This window comes from Pleurodeles waltl, chromosome 7 (assembly GCF_031143425.1).
Source record: "Pleurodeles waltl isolate 20211129_DDA chromosome 7, aPleWal1.hap1.20221129, whole genome shotgun sequence".
Lineage (NCBI taxonomy): Eukaryota > Metazoa > Chordata > Amphibia > Caudata > Salamandridae > Pleurodeles > Pleurodeles waltl.
This window is the reverse complement of record NC_090446.1, coordinates 621,967,056-621,987,259: the sequence shown is the minus strand read 5'-3', so window position 1 is coordinate 621,987,259 and position 20,204 is coordinate 621,967,056. Positions and strand designations below refer to the sequence as shown.

At 45.6% G+C, this 20,204-nt stretch overlaps 1 long non-coding RNA gene across 1 annotated transcript in view; it reads right to left on the bottom strand.

Annotated features, from left to right (window-relative positions):
- Positions 1-20,204, bottom strand: part of LOC138247289 (uncharacterized) — a 784,382-nt gene that overhangs the window by 455,329 nt on the left and 308,849 nt on the right. The window contains exon 5 of the long non-coding RNA XR_011194412.1: positions 8,455-8,472. This is a non-coding gene — a long non-coding RNA (uncharacterized lncRNA). The remainder of the gene's footprint in view (positions 1-8,454; positions 8,473-20,204) is intronic.

Below are 20,204 nucleotides of genomic sequence, written 5' to 3'. Positions count from 1 at the left end.
CGCCGTGGCCATTTGGAGATCCCCACCGGCCCAGCAGGGATCTCGGCCGCAACACAGGAGCCGGCTCCAAATGGAGCCAGCGGTGTTGAGGCCGTGCGCCGGGTGCAGTTGCATCCATCGCGCTTTTCCCTGTCTGCATAGCCAGTGGCATGGGCAGTGCAGGGGCCCCCAGGGGCCCCTCGACTCCCCGTACCGCCAGCCTTTAAGACTGGCGGTAGGGGGACTCGTAATCCCCTGGGCAGCGCTGCCCTGGAGGATTACTCCCGCCGGGGTTTACCGCCATGGTGGTCCCGGCGGTGCGTCCGCGGCCCTTTCGCCGCAGTCGTAATACCCGTGGAAGCACCGCCAGCCTGTTGGCGGTGCTTCCTCCAAAACAGCCCTGGCGGTCTTGGACCACCAGGGTTGTAATGAGGGCCATAGACTTTGCTTTTCTTGAAAATGTTTTTATTTTGATATTGGCATGCTGGCGCTTTTGCAATTCGGTGTTTCAAATGTCTTATGTACATCCCTGTTTGCCTTTTATGCCTATTTCATAGAGATGCGTGCCTTTTGTTCTCAGTGCAGTAAAACACAGCACTGTGATATACTGATCTGTTTGAATATTTTCTAAATCTGGAAATAATGCCTTATAATTTTGATCAGCCTTTTATTTTGTTCAAGTAGTTTAGTGCAGTGAACTTTAGTGCTAAGCTACAGTTTTTTTTACAACATGTATTTAATGTTTTGTGAAATCCTACCAGTGGATGTTTATAACTATGGTCGCTGTTTTGTTAATCTCTTTATTAGAGCACATCGAGCCTTAAGCTCAAAGGTAAATTTGGTTGTATCTTAGGGCCAGATGTAGCAAGCCGTTTGCATGTCGCAAACTGCAAAAATCGCAGTTTGCGCCATGCAAACGGCCTCCCGCGATGCACATTCACAAATTGTGAGTCGGTACCGACTCGCAATTTGTGAATGCGACCCGCAAATAGGAAGGGGTGTTCCCTTCCTATTTGCGACTCGCATCGCAATTCAGAATTGCTTTGTGACCACGAATGCGGTCGCAAAGCAACTCACAGTTACCACCTGTGTCACACTGGTGGTAACTCATTCACAAAAGGGAAGGGGTCCCCATGGGACCCCTTCCTCTTTGTGAATGTCGTCAAAAATATTTTTTCAGAGCAGGCAGTGGTCCTGTGGACCACTGCCTACTCTGAAAAAAACGAAACCAAATGGTTTCGGTATTTTTTTCATTTTGCAACTCGTTTTCCTTTAAGGAACACGGGCTGCAAAATGAAAAAAAAAAACTGCTTTATTGAAAAAGCAGTCACATACATGGAGGTCTGCTGACTTCAGCAGGCCACCATCCCTGTGAGTGCAGGGGCTCGCTATGGGGTTGCAAAATGCGACCCACCTCATGAATATTGATGAGGTGGGTCTTTGCGACCGCATAGCGAGTCTCAGAAGGTGTCTGAGACACCATTCTGCATATGATTTTGCGATTCTGAAATTGCGAGTCGCACCGCCTCGCAATTTCAGAATCGCAAAAGCATATCTTGCTGCATCTGGTCCTTAGTTCTATAATCAGATTTAGCACACATATGCCTGCCAGTAGTTCAGAAAACAATTCCTGGTAGGCTTAAGACAATTTATGAGTATGGAGAGCTCCTCGAGGATGGGTTCTCGTTAGTCATAAATCCACCAAGGGATGAGAATATGGGAGTTTCAATGTTTGGGTAGCCTTGTGAGTTTGTGAACACCCACACATGTGTCTGTTTAACTTTTGTCATCTTTCGTACATTTCTGCCTTTCCACTCAGGAAATGGGGAGAGCTTTACTCTGGTCTAGGGGTAACATTGATCCTTCTCCTGGGATGTTTGTTGTGAAAAGGTTTTTTTCCCCAGTTGAATGGGGGAAATTAATTTACCAATTGAGATAAAAACGAAAAATGTATTTACATACATGATTCTATTTCCCCTGTACAGAAATGTCAATAATACATACATCAGGATTATTATCTTAATATGGACTGCTGCAGATGCTGATCACGTGTCTGTTGTCTACGTAGTTGAATTTAAACAACAAAAACAGACAACTTTGACAGAACAACAAAGTACACTTTATTAATATTTTAAATGTAGAATTTATTGGATTTTTATGTGTTGCATTTTAGTACAACTGGGAAACAAATTATATGATGATCCTGTGTATATCTTCGACATCTGTCTCAAAACTTTTCCATTCTTAGACTTTAAAGAATCACATTTTTCTAAATAATGGCATCACTATAGCCTTAGAACCCGCCGTAGCGGGCTCTACCGGTTATTAAAGGCCCGCTCCCCGCGTTAAATGCCCGAGCCGAAGGCGAGGGCATTTAACAAGGGAGAGGGACTTTAATAGCCGGTAGAGCCTGCTACGGCGGGTTCTAAGGCTATTAGAACATTCTGCCACACAGGGCAGAATGTTCTATTAAAAAAAAAAAATGTTCACGGAGCCCGAGGGGATTTAAATCCCCTCGGGCTCCGTGAGGCTTTGTTCACAGCTGTTGCTGTGAACAAAGCGAACATTGGAATGTTGGCTCTGCGGGCTTTTACCGGCCTGTAAAAGCCCGCAGCAGTCCATTGTCTTCAATGGACATGCCAACATTCTAATGTTCTAATAATGGTTAATTTCTACACTATTACCATAAGTTGAAATTCCTTGTCACTCCAGGGGTGGGGCGTGGGAGAGCTTAAAGAACATGCTTCACTGCTGATTCTGTGTTTGCTGATTTTCCCAAAAGTTCAAGGTTTCGTCCTGGGCAGCACCGCTCAGGGGCTCAGGACGTAACTGTTACATCCTGCTATGGGCCCTTCAGGGGGAGCACTAGCCAAGCACCCCCTTCCCCTGGGAAGTAATGGAAGGGCAATCGCTTCCCCTTTAACACCCCCTTACCCCCCAGTGTAAGTAATCGCGTGCTGACCTCATCAGATGTCGCCCCAAAGAAATGCAAAAGCATTTCTCTTCCGACCACATGGAGGGGGTTAGAGAGGCATCAAAGGAAACAAAAGGCTATCCTTTCCTTTGATGTCTCTCTCGGCATTTATGCTGCCCGATCATGAAGTGATCCGTCAGCAGAAATGCGCACTAGACACCAGGGTTTTTTTTTTTTTTTACAATAAAGGGCAAGGGTCGCTCCCCTGGGGGGCATTCTTTATTAAGGCCTTTTCTGGTATTGTTATTAGGCCGATCTCTAGACACTAGTGATCTTTTTTTGGGGGGGGGGGGTTACTGTTTTTTTACACGTAGGGAGCGACCCCTTAGGCAAGGGTCACTTCTCTTGGGGGGGGATCTTTTTAGGCCATTTCTTCCCCCTTGGGGGCTGATTAGTCTATTTTTATTCGGCCAATATGCCCCCAAGGGGCGAGGGGCAGAAACCACTAGACACCAGGGCTTTTTTAATCAATTTCACGCAAGGGGAGAAACCCTTTAGGCAAGGGTCACTCCCCTTGGGGGCAAATTTGTTTTAAGACATTTCTGTCCCCCTTCTGGGCTGATGGGCTTATTTTCATTAGGCCGATCTGCCCACCTTGGGGGCAGAAATCACTAGGCACCACAGATTTTTTTTTTACAGATGGGGAGGGGGACAATTTTATTTTAGGCCATTTCTACCCTCCTTTGGGGCAGATCAGCCTTCTTTTATTAAGGAAAACTGCCCCAAAGGGGGCAGAAACCACTAGACACACTGATTTTTTTTTTTGCATCAATTTCACGCAAGGGGAGATTTAGGCAAGGGTCGTTCCCCTGGGGGGGCAAATTTATTTTAGGCCATTTCTGCCCCCATTGGGGGCTGATCGTCCTATTTTTATTAGGCGATCTGCCCCCAAGGGGGGCAGAAACCACTAGGCACCAGGGATTCTTTTTTTTGCGCCAATTTCATCCAAGTGGAGCTACCCCTTAGGTAAGAGTCACTCCCCTGGGGGCACAAATTTGTTTTAGGACATTTCTGCCACCTTGGGGGCTGATCTGCCTATTTCTATCAGGCTAAGCGCGAACTGCCTCAAATAGCCAAAAAAAGGCCTGGCACCTGAGGGGAAAAAGGCCTGGCAGAAAAGGTGTTAAAATATGGTTGAGCAGCAGTTTATCTTCGTATAAGGCATCTTAAAGATGATACTGTTTCCAAATGTGTTTCTCATTGACATTGTTTCCATGATTTGAATGTCAAATAATGCTGAAGTTTAATATTTTCCACTGTCATATTTGTTGCATTTTACACAACTTCATAGATTGAGCATTGCTTATCCTTTTTTATAGGATTCATTCAATTTAGATACATTTTTATTATCTAACAAACAATCATATCATTTTCTGTGGTTCAATGAGACTGTGTTGTTACAGTTGTTTTTTAGATAGTGAAGGTGGATTTGGTTTTGTAATTGCCTGCTGATTGTAAAAATGGATTGCTTCACTTGTATTTAATCAGGTTGTTTGAAATTTGGCAATTACGTTAGTATAGTTACTCAAAATATAAGCCTGTTATTTCATGCTAGATTTTCACTTTAAGTGCATCATTGCTTCATATTTTGGCATCAGGATGCATTTAAACAAGCGTACTGCAAACAACAGTCACTGTTGCTCCTGTGAATTTGTGGTAAGCTTTTACTGTGTATTATGAGGAATTTCATCATTTGCAATATATTTTGACCACAAATGGTGCTTAGATATGCAAAGTGACCTAATAGTGTAATTTGTTCAAGTGTAATGTGAAAATCACAAACTTATGCAAAATACACTGGCATAATGACATGTTTACCTAAAAAAATATGCACGTTTGAATACACTTAGGCCCTGATTTATACTTTTTGGTGTGAAACTGCACTAACACAGTTTTGCACAAAAAGTTTAGCACTGGCTTGCACCATTTCTGAGCACTAGCCAGGCACCATGTGTGTGGAATGGTGCAAGCCGGTGAAAAAGGTAGGCTAGCATAAAAAAAATAGACGTTAGCCGGGTCGGGCTGGCGGTATGGATGAAGGGGGTTTTGCACCAAAAAATGACATTAGGCAGGTTAGAGTAAATAAAAAGACAGGAGTCCCGCTCACCATCCCAGTGGCCAGAACAGAGGACCAAGGTCCCCTGGGCATGGCCATTGCACCCAGTGCAATGTAGGGGGCCCCATTTCAGGGCCCCCAATGGCACGTAAAAAAAAATACTTACCTGTACTTACCTATACTTACCTGGGATGGGGTCCCCCATCTTCCGCTGTCCCTCTGGTGTGGGTGGGGGTGTCCCTGGGGCCTGGGGAGGGCACCTGTGGGGTTATTCCATGGTGTCTGCCATGGAAATAGGCCTACATGTCCTCTAATGCCTGCCCTAACCAAGGCATTAAACAATGGACCCCTCTTCCCCCGTGCATGATGCTTGCACGGGGGATAAATATGACGCTAAGGCCATACAGTAATTTTTTGCACAGGAACGCCTTCTTTGCAGCTCATTGACGCAAATAAGGTTTCCACATCTAAAAAATGACTTTAATTCCATACCTTTCGTGCTAGACGGGTCTAGCTCCAAAGTATAAATATGGAGTTAGTTTTGCACCGAATTTGCATAAAACAATTACCCAAAATCGGTGCAAAGCAAGTATAAATATGCCCCTTATTATTTTGCTAGGACTTCCTGGGCTCATAAAGCAATTTGATTTTCTCCATAATTATGAAAACTTCTAACAGCTCAGCAAAGCTGTTCTGTTGACCACTGTTTAAGGAATGTTTTATTCATGAAAGTAAAACAATACCTGAACATTATCATTTTAATCAGTGCCCATTCTCAGTTGTCATTTAATGAGAACAATCTCAACAATCTCTCCTTTATATAGCTAGGAGGTATATTTAATACATTAAATGATATTTGTCCTCAAATTGTACCTCTTAAAAACACAAAGCTAGGTGTATGAAGACTTATTTCAGTTGCAAATGGCCATTTGTGACTGCAAAAAGTGCTGATGATGCGTACAAAACACCAATTGCAATTCATTAACACCTTATCCAAAAGCAGTTTGGGTCTGTGACCAAAGTCCTTATCAATATTTAGAAGGGGTGTGTTTAGGGCATTCCTTCCAAATACTGCTTCTCAGTGGTAGGTATTAAAGTTTTGAAACCAAATTTTGGTTGCGAATCATGATTCTTTTACTACCTCCTAAAACAGCATTCACATTTTTGATAATGTTGAAAAAAAATCTTTTAAGAGAAAAAAGTGCTCCCATGGTGCTGCCTATGCTTACAAATGTTACTTACAAATATAATTATTTTTTAGAACACATCCCATTTTCCTTTAAGAGTAATGGGTTGTGTTTTTTTTAATGCTTTATTTGAAAGCAATCACAGATGTGGTGATTCAACTGATCTCAGAAGGTCACCATTTGTGGCCCAATTCCTTGTGGTGGACTCACATTTATCCTCATGAATACTCCACCATCTTACAATATTTATTTACTAAAATACATCCATGAAGTGTCTTTAGGGCTCACCAAGAATATACTTGGTTTTAAGCAGTAAGTAAAGTTCATGCACACATGATTTCTCATTGATTAGCAATAACTTTTAACATGGATATAAAGCTGAACTTACCGTAAGAGGAAAATCTTTTAGGTGATGTTTACATTTCCCCAGAGAGTATAACACACCCTACCCTAACCCTGTAAGCATTATCCCAGTTTCACCAATCACAGATATGGAAGAAATTCAAGCAATGCAGAACAAGAAAAAACTTTTTATCTTAGATTATTTGACTGCTTCCATTCATTATACATCTATTTTGTTGGGTAATAGTTCATTTTTTATAATTTTAGAGACTTGTGTCAACCTTTTTTTGACATGTAGTATTGATTTGGAGTACAAAGTATATTTTTATTCCATGATTACAAAAAATAAACAATGAAATCTTTCCTCAATGATGCAGGTTATAAGAATTAAATAATGTAGTAGATCTGTGCAAATTTCAAAATAATATTTGATATGATGTGGATTTTTACACTCTTGATTGGAGGAGCAGTCCAGACAGTGAATGAGTCTCATATCCATTGGTTGCATTTTTTAATGGGTTGCAATTTGTGATCTACCTTGCTGGTGTTCATGAGGGAGATTAAATTGCAACCCACTATAAGTTGTTTGTTTGTGAACAAGCCTGTTAGTACATAGGTTGGTTCTGAAAACCAGAATGGATTTAGTAAAAGTTGGTCTACAATTTGCTACAAATTTTCTTGTCCTTTTTTCTAATGACAAGCAACTAGTGTGTATGTATTTTAGTTTCACTGTTTCTAATACATTTTTCCCTGTTTACAAAAAGCACCATTTTCAAGCAGTCAGAAATAGACAAGTGATTATCTATTGCCATGTGTTTTGCTTCTTAGTGAAAATTGTTGTCATTGTTTGGACATCTGAGGATGTTGAAGACTCATGTGCCTTACAGATATATTTGATATTTATAAAGCTATTTGGATGGAGCCCGGCACAGTGCTGTGATGTCCCTTTTCTCGACCTTACTGAATTTAGTCCCTTTTTGATCTTTAAGCATTAGTCATTATTTTTCCTATCTGCTTCTTTGAGTTAAGGGCTTAATTTTTTTAGATCTTCAAAGCATCAGCAGTAACTCGTTGCCACAGCATCTGATTGAGAGAGTTACAGGCTTGCCATACTTGAGGATTTTGATATCCAAAAAAAGCATGAAAAATGGACTGATGAGAGGAATTTGAAAGGCATGAATTTAGAATTTTCCGGTTTGGGGCTTTTCTGGCCAATTCTAATTACCTCAGTGGGATCTTGTGGAACAGCTATCTGTCATTGAAATGGCTTTATCTGGTGCAGCTTGCCTTATTGGAGGACTTTTACTTCCATTTCATAAATTAAGTTAGAAGGAAAAATGTTTGAAAGGAACAAACCTTCTTGAGGTTTCTGACCTGCACTCCCTCACTGTCAGCCTGAAATTTCATTTAGACCCCAGTTAACTGAGAATAAAAAACTCTGATTGGCACTTTACTTTTTCTTGGCACTTTTTGCCTTATATCATTAGAAATTGAGATCTTTAATTCCCTTAGTTAATTTTTTATTTTTTTGCTCATTGCATTTTTCTCTATTGTTAGAAAATATTTTTTGTGCTTTTTATTGTTCTGTGTTTTTACATTTTAATTGTTTTGTTTCTGCTAAATATTTAACACATTTTTCTAAGTTAACCCTGTCTGTTCTGTGGCATAACAACCAGGGATTAAGTCCAGGTTTTAAATATTGAAACTATGTTTTACCCCAGCAGGTTTGATGCCTTACTTCCTATGGTGGACTCACATTCACTCCAATTAACAACCCAATATCTTGCACTATGCATTTGATTAAACACATTAATTATGTGTTTTTAGTGCTTACTAAGAGCATTCTTAGGTTTTCATGTATACACAATTTCTCATTGATTAGAAACCATTTTTCGCAGGTCCAAAGCAGGACTTACCGTAAGTGGAACATCGCCCTAAATTAAGGAAGGCAAAATTTATACTTTTTAGGTGATGTATATTTTTCTCCAGAGAGCATAAGACACCAAAGCCAGAAAGCATTATTACATTTCCACCAAGTGCAGCTACAGTCATTGACGAAATTCAGAAATTACTGAAACAGGAATCAGCTATGTTTTTGTCTTATATTTTATGACTGCTTCCCTTCATTAATTTCTACTTGTTACTTTTGTGCCAATAATTCATTTGTTATAATGTTAGTGATCTGTGTCTCCCTCACTTGGATAAGTACAATGGATTTGGAGTGTAATGTTTATTTTTATGTAATCAATACAATGTAATCAATCTTCAAAAATACAGATTATCAAAACTGAATTATGTAATATGTCTCTGTAGATTTCCAAATAATATCTGAAACGATATGGACTTTTACAAACTTGATTGGATGAGCAATCTTGACAGTTAATGAGTCTCATATCCATTGGCTGCGATTCATAAATGGGTAGCAATTTTTAACCTACCTCATTAGTATGCATGAAGCAGGTTGATTTGCAACCCACTATGATTTGGGTTTTTGCAAACCGACCTATTAGTACATTAATCAGTTTGCAAAAACTGAATAGATTCAGGAAACGTTGGTGCTCAAATGTGCCATTTTTCTGTCTTTTTTTCTATTGACAATCAAATAGTGTGTTCAATATTTCAGTTTCACTGTTTTCAGTAGATACTTCCCTGCTTACAAAAATCACACTTTCCAAGTTAACTGTATGAAATAGACATGTGACTCTATTGCCATGTGATTCATTTCATATTCACAATTGTCCTCATTCTTTAGACCTCTGAGGCTGTTGAAGACGTCTGTGCCTAACTTGTGTGTATGCTATTTACACAGCCATGCAGCGCCTTTTTGGGACTCCCTGATTTTTTTAGCCTTTTTGAGGTTTCATTTTACGTACTTGCTCTCTAGAGTTTGTGTTCTTCTAGGTATTATGAGTGAAGCTGGTTTTCGATTTGATGTTGTCCTGTAGGTCATTGTGAAAAAGTACCTCTTTTTGTGTGGCCTTCCCCATTTTATATGCATTACTGCTACTAGATTTTGAACTGTTCACATTGGGGAACTGCTGCTCAGTATATGTCAGTAAGTCAGTCATAAAACCTTTATTCGGATATAAAATAAATCCATAAAGGAGAGTTACACAACAGGCAAATACTACAGTCTCTTCGATACCATTGACATATTATTAGAACAAACATTTTCGTGTAAGTTAAAAATATAAAAAAAACTTTATAGTGCAAACTAAAAATGTTCAAACATACAAAAAAGAATAATTAAACATGCACTCATCATGGTTGGCATGAATCCAAATGTAGTTAAATAAGCTTTCTAATACTAAGGGAGTCAGTTAAAGTTTGTTACTTCAGCATGTATCTTTTTAATTTGGACTCTGGGCCACAAGGATTATCACAGACGGACCCGTTCATACCTCTTTCCTATTGCCAATGAAATCCTTAAAAATTTTAAAACAGCCCAGGAGATGTCTAATTCTGCCATTCTTTGTAAATATATCAAACCTTCTAGGTAAGTTCTAAGAGTAGATTTCCGTAGTACCGGGAGTAGGAACTGACACCTGGGAACATCATAAGAGGGCGACGCATACTGAATGTAGGAGGCTGGCCTGGTTTGTAGTGAGTACCTTAGGTAATTACACCTTATACCAGGTCCAGGTATACCTTATTAGTCAAATGTAGTCAGTGTCTAGAAGGCAAGCTCTCTAGTGGTAGTGTGGATGAGTAGCCAAGGCCTAATTAGGAGACATGCAAAGCTCATGCAATACCACCGTAGTCACACAGTACTCACACATAGGAAAGAAAATACTCAGTGTTACAAACATAAAGGTACTTTATTTTGATGACACAAATGCCAAAAATACCATAGAGACTCTACTGCCTCAGGAGATAAGTAATACACAAATTATATACACTAGTATGCAGAAATAGCTGTAAAAACAGTTAGAAAACAGTACAAATAGTGAAAATCGCAATAGTTAGAAATTGGCCTGGGGGAACACAAACCAAATACCAAGAGAGTGGAATGAGAATGTCAGTTTCACACCTAGGCAAGTGTAGTGTGTACAGGGGTGCGTAAGTAATATAATCCACCCCAAAGCCCAGGAAAGCAGGAGCAAATCACAGTGACATTCCTAGTACACACAAGAACACATGATAGAAGATTTTGCAAGAACCAGAATAGACTGCAAGACACCAACAATGGATTCCCGGACCTGAAGACCTGTGGAAGAAGGGGACCAAGTCCAAGAAGCACTGAAGAGTCCAGGTAGAACATGATCCCCTGCTAACCTGGATGAAGGTGCAAAAGAAGAACAACTGGTGAAGAAGAACAGTCAGTACTGCACCCAAGAAGATGGATGCAGGTTCCTGGTGGGTGCAGATGATGTTGTCATGGTTAGCGCAAAATGGCACTGCCCGGGACCAAGAGGGACCTGGTGGCCTCTACTCAGGAGGAGGAGACAGAGGGGGCTCTCAGCAACTCAGAGAGCCCTCAGAAGACCAGGCAGCACACACAGGAGTCCACAGCACAGGAACAGAAAAGGTGCAAAAGGAGACCCATGCAGCACTACACAAAGGGATCCCACACCCTCACACACAGGGAGTCTGCACCCAGCCTTCAGGGTTGGAAAGCCTGGTATATGGGTGACATATAAGTGACCTGGTCTAGTGTAAGCGGCTGTGAAAGGGTGCATGCACTATTTCACACAGGCTGCAATGGCAGTCCTGTAGAAGCCTTTGTATGGGCTCTCTATGGGTGGCAAAAGTAATGCTGCGGCCCATAGGGATCCCCTGGAGCCCCAATGTCCCATACACTAGGGACTTACAAGGATGCACCAGTACGCCAATTATGAGTGGAATACTGTGCTAACAGTATCCAACAACCAAATTTAAAGGGGAGAGAGCATAAGCACTGGGGTCCTGGTTAGCAGGATCCCAGTGACATAGTCAAACACACTAACAAGCAAATTAAAGTTGGGGATAACAATGCTAGAAAGATGCTATTTTCTCACAGTAAAGTGGCACGTGCTTTGTGGAGGTGTGTGGTCACATCTGCAGTGTATGTGCTTTAAACTATAAAACAAAGAACACTCATAAATAACATTTATAAGTTTCCAATAAAGCTGATGTGAGACATTGTGGTACTGTTTGAAGGGGGTAAAACCCTACTCAAGCAGCAACCATGATCACTTTCAGGATGAACCTCAAAAGTCACTAAATTAACATGTGCCAAACCATCTGGTAGTTTCTTATGGAAGCAGTCAGTCTTACTGCATAGACAATGTGTAAAGTCTTTATGGAGCACAAACAGTAATAAAGTGAAAATATAAGCCAAGAAAAATCCTGCTCCAATTTAGAAATATTTAGCAAATTTAATAAATTATTTGACACCAAAATGAAAAAAATCGTATTAGTTTACCCAGAGTTATTCATTTTTAAAATTGAAGGTGAAAAATACCACCTAAAAGATCAAAGCCCCACTTCAAGATATTTTGTCGTGCGTGCTTGGGTCAAAATGGAAAAATATGGCACACCACAAGTTTGCTCAGGTCAGATACAGTAACTAGATTGGGCCGGGGTGTCACATACCTTTGGACTTAGAAGAAATGTTGAAGAAAATGTTCTGGGAAAGTAAATTTCAGCAGGGCAAGGCAGCAAGCGGTATCAGAGGAGGGAGTGTCATCATCGGGGACCCACTGGATGAATTTTATGTGAATATTTCTACGTTTAGACTTATACTACCAAAGCCGTGGGGAGGACACCACCATCGTACCGGTGGCGCCCCCGAGTGTATTACAACATTACCGCCAGGCTGACTGGCGGGAACATTGTAATACAAGTTCCTGGCGGGAACATTGTAATACACGTTCCTGCCAGGCTGACTGGCGTCAACAGTGCTAGGGTATTGGTCTTGACTCCCTTCAGGGTGCAGAGTCCAATACCATAGTACTCTAGCACCCTTGTAATGCACACTGTCTGACAGTGGAGACAGCGTGCATTCCAATGGTGTTTGGCAGGGAGGGGACTGCACTGCCCTTGCCCTGGGAATGGGCAGTCCAGGGGCCCCCTGTGGGCCCCAGCACTAGCTTTCCGACAGCCTTTTCATGGCAGGGAACCCACCATGAAATGTTTGGCAGAAAGTGGGGTTGAAATCAGCGAGGCGGCGCTAAGTTCAGCACCACCCTGGCCGGTTACAACTCCCACTGACATGACCACATCAGGTTCAATGTCCCTGGTGGGGACGTGGGTCCCCTGGTAGTTCACTCACCAGGGTTGTAATGTGGTGGTCGGACTGCCACAGTTGTGGCAGTCTGTCCTTGGACCACCAGCCTCATAATCAGGCCCTTAGGGGGTCATTACAACATTGGCGGTAAATTCTGCTTACCGCCGTGCAGGAGACCGCCAACACACCGCCATGGCCGCGGAATTCCGCCACAGCTATTATGACCCACAGCTCGGAATCCGCCAAAATGTAGACACCCACAGAAGTCTGACACACAAAAGGTCAGTGATAAACTGGCGATAACAAAACCTCCACCGTCACGCCAACAGGAATATGCCCACACTATCACGACCCACGAATCCATGCGGCGGTCTTTCAACCGCAGTATTCCATTGGCGGTACACACTGCTGCGCTCAAAATACAAACACATTAACAAAACACATCCACATTGGACAAATCGAAATACACACACCTGATACACATACACACACCACTCCCACACACTCAATACAATATAAAACACACACCCACATTACCCACAAACCCCTACGACCACAATTGCGAATGTAGGCCAGAGAGAGACACCACCATCTACAAACTAGCATCCACAGGCACTCAACACCATCACTCACACAACATCCATGCACAAAACACCACACACCCCTAAACATCACCCCACATATCATAACACACACCACCCCACACATCACCCACACCACCCCATGGCACCGCAAAGACACCCCAGGTTTTCTGAGGAGGAGCTCAGGGTCATGGTGGAGGAAATCATCTAGGTAGAGCCACAGCTATTCAGATCATAGGTGCAGCACACCACCATAGCTGGGAAGAAGGAGCTATGGCGCAGAATCGTGGATAGGGTCAACGCTGTGGGACAGCACCCAAGAAATAGGGATGACATCAGTAAGAGGTGGAACGACCTATGGGGGAAGGTGCATTCCGTGGTCTCTAGACACCAGACTGCAGTTCAGTGTACTGGCGGCGGACCCTCACCTCCTCCCCCAGAACTAACAAGATGGGAGGAGCAGGTCTTAGCTATACTGCATCCTGAGGGCCTCGCAGGAGTAGCTGGAGGAATGGACTCTGGTAAGTCAAATGTTATCTACTTCATCTCCCACCCTACCTGCATGCTATCACATACCCCCACCCTCGCCATCACCCCCATCACTCCAACTCCTCACACATGTCTCACTATCACAAACCACACATCCCAAACCCTGCATGCAACACCAAAGCATGGACACCCATTACCAATGCATGGCCACTGCACATACCCATACACCCCCCTGAACCATTATCACAGAAGGTCCCACACAAGAATGCAAGCACTGGGGTACAGGGTCACCCACCCATTGCACACCATGGCACATACAGATGCAATAATCATGCCTTTACACCCCTGCAGAACCCCTACCCAACATCACTGGACAGGAGGGTCCAGACATGTCCACTCCACCCACAGAAGAGGCCCACAGTGATGACAGCAGCTCTGTCCAACTGGATCTAGATGACCAGCCCGGCCCATCTGGGACCTCGCGACAGTCGGTTCCCCTCACACTGGCACTGGCCACTACAGAGCTTCCCCCCTCTGGACACACCAGCACAGCACCCACCCAGCGGGCCCATACCTCTGTCCCCAGGACACGTCAAGCAGCAGTGTGTCCACCAATACAGGGAACCCAGGCTAACCCACCACCCCAACAACACCAGGGACCTGGGGGCAGTGGTAGTGGGCACACGGTTCAGGGGACAGAGGCCCAGGAACACAGGGGAATTGGGAGGGCTGCTGTGCGACAGGGCGAGGACAGGCCCAGGGAACCCACTCTCCACGAGGCCCTCTCCAACATCATGGGAGCCTACCATCATTCCCAGGAGACGATGCCAACGGTACTGGCCAAGTTTCAGGAGACCCTGCAGCTGCAGGAGGAACAGTATTTGGGGTTCAGGGAGGAACTCAAATCCATCAATACCACCCTGGGCACCATTGTAGGGGTGCTGAAGGAACTCGTCAACACCAGGAGGGACACTGTGGCACAACAAGGGGCCCCTGAGACTAGCCTGGACGATGAACTGCCACCACCTCCGCCGGCGCTAGTGGACAGGAGGCACCGCCACAGGACCCCACCCCCTGCAAATGGAGAACCACCCCGCAAACGGTCCCTGAGATCCAGGACAAAGACAGAAAACAATGCCAAGACCCCCACCAAGAAATGAGACCACCCTGATTGTCATCCTTCTGTCCCACTTTGTCACCCTGTCCATACAGAAACTGCCCTAGCTCCACTTCCTATGCCCCTTTGGACAATGCACCTGTGAGACTAATAGACTGGACTCTGCCATGGACATTACTCCACCATCACCCCTGACCAATTTACAACCCACTCCACTATTTTGCACTTAAATAAACACCCTTAAATCACAAAACAATCTAGAGTCAGTCTGTGCTTTCGAAAATGTGTATTTGCAAGAACTGTGTGGAGTGGTGTGGATGAAAGATAGGGGGGAGAATGAGGCGTGCATGAAACGAAGGTGAGTGCATGTGTGTCATGGCAAGGGTAGGGATGCGGGCCAATGACTGTGACGGTGCGGACGGTTATATCTTCTCCTTTTCCCCTGTACTATTCCTGTAGGTCAGCGCCCACCAGAAGAAGGATATTTGGCGTGCCATCGCCAAGGAAGTCCGTACCCTGGGGGTCCACCACAGACGGAGCACCCACTGCCGTAAAAGATGGGAGGACATTCGCCGCTGGAGCAAAAAGACGGCGGAGGCCCAGCTGGGGATGGCCTCCCAACGTGGGAGGGGTGCCCCTCGCACCATGACCCCGTGATGTTCCGGATCCTGGCGGTGGCGTATCCGGAGTTGGATGGGCGTTTGAGGGCATCACAGCAGCCACAAGGGGGTGAGTACACTCTCATTCTGCTGATTCAGTGCACATTGGAGGTCTCTGGTGGGGGAGGTGGGCTGTGGGTTCTCCTAGGACAGGGCGAGTTTAGTAGGCAAGGTCACTTCTTAAGGCCGGCCATGTGGCACCCCACCCCAACTGTGTTCAGAGCCAACTACACCTAGTCAGGCTCCTGTGACTTCCATGTGTGCAGCAATCGGGTATAGGCCTTGTAGCCCATGTCCCTGTGATTAATTAGGGAACTCAAAGTGCACGCGTAGTGCAGGCGGCTTCTGTGTCTGTAGTGTCCGCCAACAGTAGCGGTATTGCATGCACTCAACATGTCTTTCTTCTGTCTTCCCCCCCTTTTTGTGGTCTCCCTGTTCTTGTGTGCATTAGCATCATCAGGCGGGGAGCAGTGGCAGCGGAGCAGGAGGGAGCTGCATCCCACATGGCCCTGGAGCGCGACACAACTGAGTCAGAAGCTACCAATGGGACGGAGGGTGAGGGGAGCTCCATGTCAGGGACAGGAGCTGAAACCAGCGACACTTACTCCTCCTCTCATAGGAGCTCCCTTGCGGTGGCGGGCCCCTCTGTGCACCCCGCATCTACAGGTACAGCCGCCAACCCCACACCAGAACCGCCCTCCCAGCAGCCCCTCAGTGTGTGCCCCGTGCCCGCTCACCCAGGAGGGTGGGCATCTCCTTCGCCCCAGGCACCTCAGCCCCTGCCCCAGTCAGCCCTGCTGCCCTCAGTGAGGAGGCCATTGACCTCCTCAGGTCCCTCACTGTTGGGCAGTCTACCATTTTGGATGCCATCCAGGGTGTAGAGAGGCAGTTGCAACAGACCAATGCATACCTGGAGGGCATTCATTCTGGTCAGGCAGCCCAACAGCGAGCTTTTCAGACTCTGGCCTCAGCATTGATGGCAGCCATTGTCCCTGTGTCCAGCCTCCCCCTCCAACTTCCTCCACCCAGACCCAAACCCCTGTACCACAGCCTTTCCGAAGCACACAATACGACCAGCATGCACACACATCAACACACAAGGGAAGCTCAGGCAAACATAAGCACCACACATCCCACAGGCACTCACGCAAGCATCATACACATGCCACCATACCAACATCCATTGCCTCTACTGTGTCCCCCTCCTCCTCGCCTCCCTCCCAGTTTCGTCTCTACTCACACCTGCATTCACTACATCTTCAGCCACTACCTCCATCACCAGCACACCCACCACCACACCCCGCTCACTTGCACTCACCACCCACTCCCATTCACACATCCCCTGTGTCCTCTCCCAGTGTGTCTGTGAGCCCACCTACCAAGGTGCACAAATGCAGCCACACACCCACCCAACAGCTATCCACCTCACGACAGCCTCCAGCCCATGCACCTTCACCCAAAGTCAGCAAACGTACACCTCCTACAACCACTACCTCTACCTCCACTCCCAAACCCCCTCCATCTATCCATCCCAGTGTGTCCCAAAAAATGTTCCTGTCCAAACTTGACCTCTTCCCCTCACCTCTCCCACCCCTTCAGTCCCCTAGGGCCCACCTTTCCAGGTCCCAACCCAGCACCTCAGCCACAACATCTGTGGAACAGTGGTGCCAGTAGTAACCGGCTTCTGGAGTGTGCCAAGCAACAGGGCAGCCAGTGTGCCAAGGAGCCAGACCATGAACAGTCCCCCACCTCAAAAGCACAAAAGGTTGGCCCCTGCCCGGCGGGAGAGAGGCAAAACATCTACCAACAAAGCCTCTCCCAGGAGTACAGTTGGGACTGGGAAGACAGCTGCGCCACCATCCAAGGTGGGGAAGGGGCACAGAAAAACAGGCAAGTCACAGAAAACCTGCACGGCACGAGCAGGATGAAGCACTCTGGGCACAAAGCCCCCTCCAGAACCAGTGGAGAAAGACATCCACTACCTCAGTCCTTGGCAGGATGAAGCACTCTGGGCACAAAGCCCCCTCCAGAACCAGTGGAGTATCACATACACTACCTCAGTCCTTGGCAGGATGAAGCACTCTGGGCACAAAGCCCCCTCCAGAACCAGTGGAGAAAGACATCCACTACCTCAGTACTTGGCAGGATGAAGCACTCTGGGCACAAAGCCCCCTCCAAAACCAGTGGAGAAAGACATCCACTACCTCAGTCCTTGGCAGGATGAAGCACTCTGGGCCCAAAGCCCCCTCCAGAACCAGTGGAGTATCATATCCACTACCTCAGTCCTTGGCAGGATGAAGCACTCTGGGCACAAAGCCCCCTCCAGAACCAGTGGAGAAAGACATCCACTACCTCAGTCCTTGGCAGGATGAAGCTCTCTGGGCACAAAGCCCCCTCCAGAACCAGTGGAGTATCACATCCACTTGTGAGACTGTGGCTTTGCACTCCCCAGGATACAGCAGTGGGCAAACCACCGACTGAAAAGACTTGTGAGACTGTGGCTTTGCACTCCCCAGGATACAGCAGTGGGCAAACCACCCACTGTAAAGACTTGTGAGACTGTGGCTTTGCACTCCCCAGGATACAGCAGTGGGCAAACCACCCACTGAAAAGACTTGTGAGACTGTAGCTTTGCACTCCCCAGGATAGAGAAGTGGGCAAAGCACCCACTGAAAAGACTTGTGAGACTGTGGCTTTGCACTCCCCAGGATACAGCAGTGGGCATGCAGCCCCCTCGTGGATCTGGCGTCGTGCACTCATCCAGCTGAGGTGCCCCCCTTCCCTTCCACCTGAGGTGCCTGTTGTATTTCTATCTGATGCCCCAGCAGTGTTCTCTACGTTTTGATCGGGTATCGAGTGTAGGCCTCGCCCATGCATTTTGGGCCCAGTGGTCCACGGACTTTAATGGTGGAATAACTTGGACTTATATTCTTGGTGTATATATTTGTTCATAGTGTAAATATATATATATATATATTTTTGATTACTGTATTTTAATAGATTACGAACATTCAACTAATTTCCTTTTGTCCTTGCATTCTTCCAGGGGTTGGGGGTTGTAAATGTAATGTATCAACATGTATTGGTGTGTGTGCTGTTGTGGGTGAGGGTGGGGGTGGGAGTGTTGCGTGTTGCGTGTCACTCTTTTTTCCCTTCCCCTCCCCTGTGTCGTAGGTGCAATACTCACGTGGTCTTCGCCGCCGTCTTTGATGTTCCTGGCACAGGAGCAGGTTGTCAAAGGCTGGGAGTATCTGCAGCTCGGGTTCCATGGCGTCCTGGTTCCTCGTGGGGTGCGTAGAGGTGAGCGTTTTCCCATCCAAGTCCTGTTTCCGCCGTCTTTTTGTTCGCGGTGAATCCGCCCCGGAAAAGGTGGAGGATTGGACTGTTGTAATACAGTGTGAAGAACCTTGTCTTTCACCTGTCTGTTGCCAGTTATCCCTGCGGTGTTTGTTTCTACCTCTTTGGCAGTCGGAGTGTTAAAGTGGCTGTCTATGTTGGCGGTTTCCGCCACAGTTGTGATTCCATTTTTTTTACCGCTGGCCTTTTGGCGGTTTTACCGCCGCTTTAACACTGACCGCCAGGGTTATAATGACCACCTTAGTCTCTTTTTAGAGGCTGTAGCAGAAAAGAGTTTAACAAGGCCAGATAAGCCTTTGGTGAAGGACTGCTAAACAACATTTGCTGGAGAGAAGAACATAGCGGTAGCTGCTGCAAAGTCAGCTGACCGCAGATGTACCTTGAGCAGGTAGATGTATATATGCCCAGGTTTGGATCCGGCTATCTAGGCATCTTTAGCCCTGCCACCATGGATCCAGGAATGTTAAGATACCACTTGGGGGGATTAGACTCACTCAGGCTGGGTCCACACGCAGGTTCAATATGGTGGGATCCTTTTCTGTTCCTAAGGCTCAGAACAGACGGCCAGAAAACTTCCCCTTGGAGTCACTTTGGTAGTCCTGGGTGCAGGAGATGCATCAGAGCTGAAGAAGCAGGGCAGGCCACAAAGGAGTCAAAGCAGGCTCCAGTGAGCAATGAGTCCTTCCAGGTGCAGCAAAGCAGTCTTATGGAGTATACAACAGGCCACAGAAGTCCAACCTTAACAATAAATAGGATTTTAATTACAATTTCTCAGACTCTAAACATGAAAGCTTACTGTCTCTAATCAAAAGTTAGCAGTTATTAAATGTAACAAGGTAACGGAACATTATCCTAAGGGACAGGTAGGCCTCACAGTAGTGAAAAACACATTTATGGGATTTTCACTACCAGGACATGTAAAACGTAATTGTATATGCTCAACCTTTTATTTTATAAAGTTCTATGCCCTATGGGCTACCTGGGGCCTTCCTATGGGGTGACTTTTATGCAATAAAAGAGGAGTTGAAGGCTTGGAAAGGGTGTTATATTGCCAAGTGGAATTAGCAGTTTAAAACTGCATTCAGGTTGCAATGGCAGACCAGGAGCATGTTTTATGGGGCTAATTAAGTGAGTGGTACAATATGTGCTACAGGCGTACTTGGAGCATTTCATTTACAGGACATGGGTATATGGTATCCCATGCTACAAGCAACTTAAAAATAAATAAATAAGCCAGTCAAGTGTAAGCCACTCA